The following is a 9,085-nucleotide window of genomic DNA, read 5'->3' as shown; positions in this document are numbered from 1 at the left end:
CCCTGATCCAAATTTGAATTAGGCGGGATTACACCGGCCGATTTACGCTACGCCGCCACAACTTACGGAGCAAGTGCTTTGAGAATACAGCACTTGCCCGTGTAAGTTGCGGAGGCGTAACGTAAATCAGATACGTTACGCCCGCACAATTTTACGCGGATGTACGAGAATCTGGCCCTAAGGCTCCATGTACACTGGGCTTAAAAAAAGACTGTTCAATTGGCAGAAAAAAAAATGCTTATATAGAGCGTTTTTTGTACATAGTTTAGGAGAGTTTTGCGTTTTTATGCTAGAAAGCTCCATTTAGAAATGCAAACCAGAAGGGTTTTTTCCTGCCTCTAAACAATAAAAATATGCCTATAATGGTCCTAATGTGCATGGACACATATGATAACATTGAGTTGCTTCTACAGGCAAAACACAAAACTCCTGTAGAAGCAACGATTTTTACGCCAGTGTTCATGGAGCCTTACAGAACATGATCGGATATCTACTAAAACTATTCTCATGTAAGGTTTTCATAGCATATTCCACTTTCTAAAAACAATATCCTAATGGTTGGAGTTTTTCTGGATAGCAGGCACCCTTTGTTGTTTGTATGCACTGTCTATGCACTTCTCTGTTGCTCATTGAAGCCTTCCAAAATCCCTATGTAAATATCAAGTTGGGTCTAGGTCTTACCCAGGGGTAAGGACCTCTCCCCTTTCCTGCAAGGGCAAAACAATTTTTAGGAGTAGCAACTATCCTTTCAGATACCACGGGCTAGATTCAGATAGGTTAGCGTTTCCCAGCGTGCATTGCTCCAAATGACGTCGCAAGGACGTCATTGGTTTCGACGTTAACGTAAATTACGTCCGGCCGTATTCGCGAACGACTTACGCAAACGATGTAAAAAATGTAAAACTCGGCGCGGGAACGACGGCCATACTTAACATAGGATACGCCGCACTTACCCCTGCTAACTTTCAGGGGTAACTTTCCGCCGGAAAAAGCCGAACGCAAACGACGAAAAAAAAACGCCGGGCAGTCGTTCGTTGGGAGGTTTCCTGCACTTCTTTAGTGCGATGTGATGCGATTCAGCCTATTCAAAATGGGCTCAAATCACACCACACAGAATGCGGTGCAGTTCCTGTGCAATTTACATTAAAACTATAGTGTGAAACCAGGCTTACTCTGTTGATTGTGATGCAGTCAAAGCCCATTCATTATGAATGGGCTCAAATTGCTCCAAAGTCATGCATGCACCAATTTGGAACCGTACTGCAACCGGTTTGCATGGTCGTTTTGTGAATGCGATCTGGTGCAGGCAAACACACTGGCCCGGATTCAGATACAAATGTCTATCTTTAGGCGGGTGTAGCGTATATCATATACGCTACGCCACCGTAACTTTGAGAGGCAAGTCCCATATTCAGAGAGAACTTGCGCCCGAAGTTACGGCGGCGTAGCGTATATGGGCCGGAGTAAGCCAGCGTATTTCAAAATAGGCTGGTAGGGGGCGTGTTGTATGCTAAATAGTGGTGACCCCACGTAATTGACGTTACTAACGAACGGCGAATGCGCCGTCCGTGAAAGTATCCCACTGCGCATGCTCCAAATTACACCGCAAATAGTCATTGCTTTAGACATGAACGTAAATTCCGCATAGCCCTATTCACGTACGACTTACGCAAACGACGCAAAATTCAACGCTGGCCCGACATCCATACCTAAAATTGGCTACGCCTCATAGAGTAGGGGTAACTATACGCCGAAAAAAGCCTTAGGTAAACGACATAAAAAAATGCGCTGGGCACACGTACGTTTCTGAATCGGCGTATCTAGCTCATTACCATATTCAACGGAAAATCTACGGAAGCGCCACCTAGTGGCCAGCGTAAATATGCAACTAAGATACAACGGCATAAGAGACTTACGCCGCTCGTATCTAGGCAACTGTGAGGCGTATCTGATTCTATGAATCAGGCGTCGAGTTGCGATGGCCCGCATTCGGAGTTACGACGGTGTATCTGGAGATACGCCGTCGTAACTTCTTTCTGAATCCGGGCCATAGTGTTTTGCAAACTTTGTTTGGGGTGTCGTTAAGATGACACCCACTGCAGCCTGCAGGGGGTGCGATTTGAATGAGGTGCATAAAATGTGCGTGGATTGAGGGTTTCCCGCATTGTAGTGTACCTCTGCATATCTCCTAAGCAGTAGTGTGCTATTACACACCCGCTTAGATGTGAACCTAGCCTAAAGAGAAGTCTGTGTATTCAAAGCTGTTTTTTCAGTTGAGGTTTTTTTATTTTATTCTGTGATTAAATAAAAATTAAGCTAATGTGAACACAGTGAGGGTGCTGCCTGTCACAAGATGGTGTCCTTTGTACCTGCCCAGTAAGATTGGCTATTACAGTGCACTATCCTGTGGTAGTCAGTGCATTCCCCCTTTTTTTTTTTATCTGTAAAAGTCAGTGGGCCAGATTCAGATAGGAGATACGACGGCGTATCTCCTGATACGCCGTCGTATCTCTAAGGCCGGCCGGTCGTATCTATGCGACTGATTCATAGAATCAGTTAAGCATAGATATGCCTAAGATCCAATAGGTTTAAGTGACTTACACCGTCGGATCTTAGGCTGCAATTCCAGGCCGGCCGCTAGTTGGTGCTTCCGTGTCTTTTACGCGTCGGATATGCAAATGAGCATTTACGCCGTTTCAGAAACGAACGACCGCCCGGCACTTTTTTTTTTACGTTGTTTGCGTTCGGCTTTTTCCGGCAGAAAGTTACCCCTGCTACAGCAGGGGTAAGTGCGGCGTATCCTATGTTAAGTATGGCCGTCGTTCCCGCGCCGAGTTTTGAATTTTTTACGTTGTTTGCGTAAGTCGTTCGCGAATACGGGCGGACGTAATTTACGTTAACGTCGAAACCAATGACGTCCTTGCGACGTCATTTGGAGCAATGCACGCCGGGTAAATTTCCGGACGGCGCATGCGCAGTTAAATCGGCGCGGGGACGCGCCTGATTTAAATACTACACTCCCCCTAGCCACGGAATTTGAATTCCGCCGGGGGAGTTACGATACGCCGCCGCAAGTTTTGAGGTAAGTGCTTTCAGAATACAGCACTTGCCTCAAAAAATTGCAGCGGCGTAACGTAAATCAGATAGGTTACGCGGATCTAAAGATCCGCTAACCTATCTGAATCTAGCCCAGTGAGTGCTCTGTCTGACACAACATGGTGCACTTTGCACCATAATAGCCAACCTTACTGAGGAGGTGCAAAGGGCACCATCTCCTTTTAGGTAGGTAGGCAGCACACTCACTTTACACCTATTCAGTTTGGACACTAATACTGGACAAAAGCCAACAGCGTTCAAAAAAACTGGAAGAAGGGGAAAAAACTGAAATCGGGTTTGATTTTTCTAAAGGACCTGATAAAATTCAATCAAGGATGTGATTGCTTAATAGGGGCAACAGATCTTGTTTTTCCAGTCTTTATAATTTTGGTGCAATTTATTTTATTTAAAAATTCTTTTACTTAGTACCTGCTGCTGAACCCCCCCAGAACAAAAAAATATCACACTCTTAAATAATGCATACTACAACATAAATTACTGTATTTATTGGCGTATAACACTCACTTTTTTTACCCTGAAAATAGAGGGTAAACTGTGCCTGCGTTTTATACACAGGGGGCTTTGGAAAGTTTTTTTTCCTAAAACTTCCCTCTTAAAGTTAGGGTGCGTGTTATACGCCTGTGTGTGTTATACGCCGATAAATACGGTACTTCAAAAGGAAATAACCCCCAATAGTGCTGCACTAGGTAACAACCAGGCATCCAATTACAACTTAAGATCATTGACGGTATGCAAAGAATGCAAAACATAAAAAATAAAAAAACATATAGCAAAGAACATTATGCCCCATACACACGCTTGGGATTTCTGATGGGAAATAGTCTGCCAGGAATCCCGACGGGAAAAAAGAGAGCTGATTCTCTTTTTTTTTGCTGTTGGAAAAACTGCGAGGGAGCATACACACGACGGGATTCCCGGCCAAAAGCTCTCCTCACAGTTTTCCCGTGGGAAAACCCGGTCGTGTGTACAGGGCATAAGGTTCTGCTATCCTGTCAAAGAAGGATCAACATCACCTGCAATAGAGGTTCAACTTTAAGGTCTCTAGACATTGGGTAAGGATTTTGTTCCATTTTGAAATATAGGGACCACCTTGCTTTGCACCAAACCATGGCTGACTGATTACCCTTTGAGCCTTGGTCCCCTTTACATTTAGGTTACATAGATGCATAATGTCTGTGGTCCTTAGAAAGCAGTGAAAAGTATCCTTCCTTTGCAGAGTGTGTTGGAATTACACCAGTCAGTATTTTTTATTTTGGATGACTTCCATCCACCTCCAGTGCAACTTATGCAATGCCAGCATAGGACTCATCAATAAACATCAGAGAATGAATAACCATTGTGTTGTGTTCTGCCACGCTGCAAATTTCTCTACTGCCTAGAACAAAGATCTCTCTTTTGGCAGCTCTATTTTTAGATGCTGCATATTGTTAAAGGATTGAGCATTTGTTTTGTTTGCTCAAGATAGGTGAGCAACACTTCAATCAAACAATAGTGAGTGACAAGAATTGTAGGCATGTGATACTAGTGTTTAAATAGCACAATTAGCTAGAACACTAAGCAGTGTTGCCAACCTACCAGATTGAAATTTACTGGCACGACACCCGAAATTTACTGGCACAACTGTGTTTTTACTGGCATTTCACAAAAGTTACTAAATGACATTTTTAGGTGCAAATTTCAGTATTTAGGCTACAAACAAGTATGCTAGGCAAATAGCAATGTGATTTAAGGTAGATATTAAGGTAAAAAAAAACATATTTTTGTTATTTTCAATATAATAAGGGCAAATTATTTAGTCACATCACCCCCTGCCTCCATCCCCCTCTGCCACCAACACCCCCTGCCTTCACCCCCCTCTGCGGGGGCCTCCAATCTCCCCAGGCCCCCTGCCTCCAATCACCCCCTGCCTCCATCGTCCCCTGCCTCCATACCCCTCTGCGGTGCCACCAAGAACCCCTGTGTCCATTCCCCACCCTCTGCGGTACCACCATCCCCCTCTGCGGTGCCACCAACACCCCCTGCCTCCAATCACCCCCCTGCCACTAACACCCCGTGCCGCCAATCTTCCCTGCCTCCAATCTCCCCCAGGCCCCCTGCCTCCAATCACCCCCTGCCTCCATCGTCCCCTGTCTCCATACCCCTCTGCGGTGCCACCAAGAACCCCTGTGTCCATTCCCCACCCTCTGCGGTACCACCATCCCCCTCTGCGGTGCCACCAACACCCCCTGCCTCCAATCACCCCCCTGCCACTAACACCCCGTGCCGCCAATCTTCCCTGCCTCCAATCTCCCCCTGCCTCCATTTCCCCCTGCCTCCATCCCCCTCTGCGGTGCCACCGCAGCCACCATCACCCCCTGCCTCCAATCTCCATTGCGCAGTTCCAAGCCGAACTGATCTCGGCTATTTTTACTGGCACATTCCCACAACCACGGACATTTACAAACAGGTAAAAAAAGTACCCGTTTTTACGAACTGTCCGTAAAAATACGGACGGTTGGCAACACTGACTTTAAGCGTGGTATAAAGACTTTCATAAAAGGAACAGGGCACTTTGGTCATACTTCACGTGAGTAATATAGTGGGGTGAAATTGATGTATTCATATCCTCCTTGCTTTTACTAATGTTTATGTTACAAGAGCCTGCCAAAGTCCCAAGTGGAGCACTTTTGGATAGAATTTAGAGGCGTGAACCATATATGTTCTCCTACAGCATGGCTGATTTTACTTCCAAAATTGTAAAGTATTTAAAAACATACAAGAAAAATAAAGGGAAGTAATTACCATATGGAAATATGTATTGTATATGGAAACCATAGCAAAACTATTAAGGGGCTCCAGTCCTTTTAATCCCTTTTGGAAGTGCAACAGCATATACTACTGTATGCACTACAATCTATAGATGGCGCTGTTTTAATATGCTAGCATCTGTGGGCCGGATTCAGATAGGTTAGCGGATCTTTAGATCTGATTTACGATCCGCCGGCGGAAGTTTTTGAGGCAAGTGCTTAATTCAGAAAGCACTTACCTCAAAACTTGCGGCGGCGTATCGTAAATCCCCCGGCGGAATTCAAATTCCACGGCTAGGGGGCGTCTACAATTTAAATCAGGCGCATCCCCGTGCCGATCGAACAGCGCATGCGCCGTCCGCGAATTTTCCCAGCGTGCATTGCTCCAAATGACGTCGCTAGGACGTCATTGGTTTCGGCGTGAGCGTAACTTGCGTCCAGCTCTTTTCTGAATCGACTTACGCAAACGACGTAAAAATTCAAAACTCGGCGCGGGAACGACGGCCATGCTTAACATAGGATACCCCTCACATAGCAGAGGTAACTATACGCCGGAAAAAGCCGAACGCAAGCGACGTAAAAAGAAAGCGACGGGCAGGCGTTTGTTTCTGAATCGGCGGAAATCCTCATTTGCATATTCGTCGCGTGTAAAAAACGAAACACCACCTAGCGGCCGGCCTGGAATTGCAGCCTAAGATCCGAGGGTGTAAGTCACTTACACCTGTCGGATCTTAGAGAGATCTATGCGGAACCTGATTCTATGAATCAGCAGCATAGATCCGACCGACGGAACTCAAAGATACGACGGCGTATCAGGAGATACGCCGTCGTATCTCTATCTGAATCCGGGCCTGTGTGTTTATGTATGTTTGTATGTTGTGCTTGGGAAGGAAGGTTTTTTTTCTCTCTATACTTTCTCCTGTAATGCTGTTCTCACACATGTATGCTGTTCTATGCAAGTAAAACTGAATTCTACATTCCTCAAGATGTCAGTGCCATCTTATCACAAGATGTCAGTGTCATTTTATCACATAACCAACAGAATAAGGACCCAGGCAGTAAACTGAATATGACAAGCTGGCAAGTGCTGCATACAAGCTGCTGAAAAATGTCAGGTTGTAGGGTCTGAAATTGCACAGCTCAACGATACTAATTACCAGCTGTGGAAATTAAAGCTGTAGATGCTGCTAAACAAAGACGACTTGTGGCAAGTACTGAACACAGACAGACCCACTAATGGAGGAATGGGATCGGAAGAACACTAAAGCAAAAGCAATCAGATGTCTACTAGTGGAAGATGATCAGCTCATCCACATAAAAAAAGAAAAAATACAGCTAAAGGCATGTAGACTGCACTATAAAAACTGCATGAACATTCAAACCTAAACAGTAAACTATATCTGCTATGCATACTATATAAAATGAGGCTATAAAAAGACCAGGAAATATGTGTCCATGCTAGAAATCGTAGAACAGCTAGGTGCAACTGAAGAGGAAATTAAAGTGATTGTAAAGTCTTGTTTTTTTTTTTTTATATAAAAATAACAAACCTGTTATACTTACCTCCTCTGTACAGTGGAGTTGCACAAAGCCGCCCAGATCCTCCTTTTCTTGGGTCCCTCTTTGGCTCTCCTGGCCCCTCTCTCCTGTTGGGTGCCCCCACAGCAAGCAGCTTGCTATGGGGGCACACAAGCCAAGTCACAGCTCCATGTGTCCATTCAGACACAGAGCTGTGTTCCGGCCCCACCCCCTTTTCTATTCTCATTGGCTGACTGATTTTGATTGACAGCAGCGGGAGCCAATGGCGCTGCACTGCTGTCTTAGCCAATGAGGAGGGAAGTCCCAGAAGGCCGAGACAGTCCTACAGCATCGCTGGAGCTAGAGGGATCTCAGGTAAGTATTAGGGGGGCCCAGGGGGGCTTCTGCACACAGAAGGCTTTTTATCTTAATGCATAGAATGCATTAAGATAAAAAAACTTCTGGTTTTACAACCATTTTAAAGATAACTTTGTGGTGGAGCTACTGCTATGCAGCCTTTCAAAGTCATTTAATGTCCTTATTAAAGTGGTTGTACAACCACTTTTTCCTATGGGTAAGCCTATAATAAGGCTTACCTGTAGGTACTGGAAATATCTCCTAAATCTCTACAGTTTAGGAGATATTCACCATAAAAGCCGGCACCAACATAATCGGCACCAACATAATCGGCACATGCGCACTAAAGAAAGGGCACAATTCATGTAGTTTTTAATAGTGCCATGACCGCCAGCTCCCATGCGTATGCGCAGGAGTGACGTCACGCGACTCCGGCCAATAGCAGAGCCGGAGTCCACACCCCCGGAAGGTAGCGGGATGGAAGATGGTCACGATGAGAGAGAGGAGACATCGCTGACATTGCAGGCTTCTTCTGCAGGTAAGTGGCACATAATGGGCTAGTAAGTAAAACTCATCAGGGTTTACTTCCTCTTTAATAGTTTAGAAGACAGACTCAAGCAAGAATACACCAAATGAAAATAATTGATGAATATAACATAAGGAAAAAAAAATATGCACAATAAAGAGACTGAGAAAGCTTTTAATGTGTATGTGTATGAGGGCACAAAACAAAGCAAAGAAAGCCAAGCATGTTTTAGCTGTAAAAAGACTGGTCACCTGAAAAAGGAATGTTCATTCTGGAAAGCTGAGCTGCAAAGGCAAGAGCAATCCACAAGAGAAAGAGTTAAAGCAGTCCCAGAGGAAACTGCAGGTACTGTACATCATGGAGTGGCAACTTTAAAGTGACTCAGTGTAGTATAGAGATGCAACATGAATAGCGATGAGATCTTCTTTACAGAAACAGATTTTAGTGCAAAAGATAAAGGGGGTTATTTACAAAAGGCATATCCACTTTGCACTAAAAGTGCAAACTACAAGTGCAAAGTGCACTTGAAATTGCACTGAAAGTGCGCTTGGAAGTGCAGTCGCTGTAGATTCGAGGGGGACATGCATGGAAAGTAAAAAACAAAACAACATTTTAGCTTGCACATGATTGAATGATAAAATCAGCAGAGCTTCCCCTCATTTCAGGCCTACACCTCAGATTTACAGATACTTCACTTCCATGTGCACTTTCAGTGCAATTTTTAGGGGAATTGGCACTTGTAGTTTGCACTTGTAGTGCAAAGTAGATTTGCCTTTCGTAA

This window comes from Rana temporaria, chromosome 4, assembly GCF_905171775.1.
Source record: "Rana temporaria chromosome 4, aRanTem1.1, whole genome shotgun sequence".
Taxonomy (NCBI): domain Eukaryota; kingdom Metazoa; phylum Chordata; class Amphibia; order Anura; family Ranidae; genus Rana; species Rana temporaria.
The sequence above is the reverse complement of the archived record's forward strand: the minus strand, read 5'-3'. Positions refer to the sequence as shown.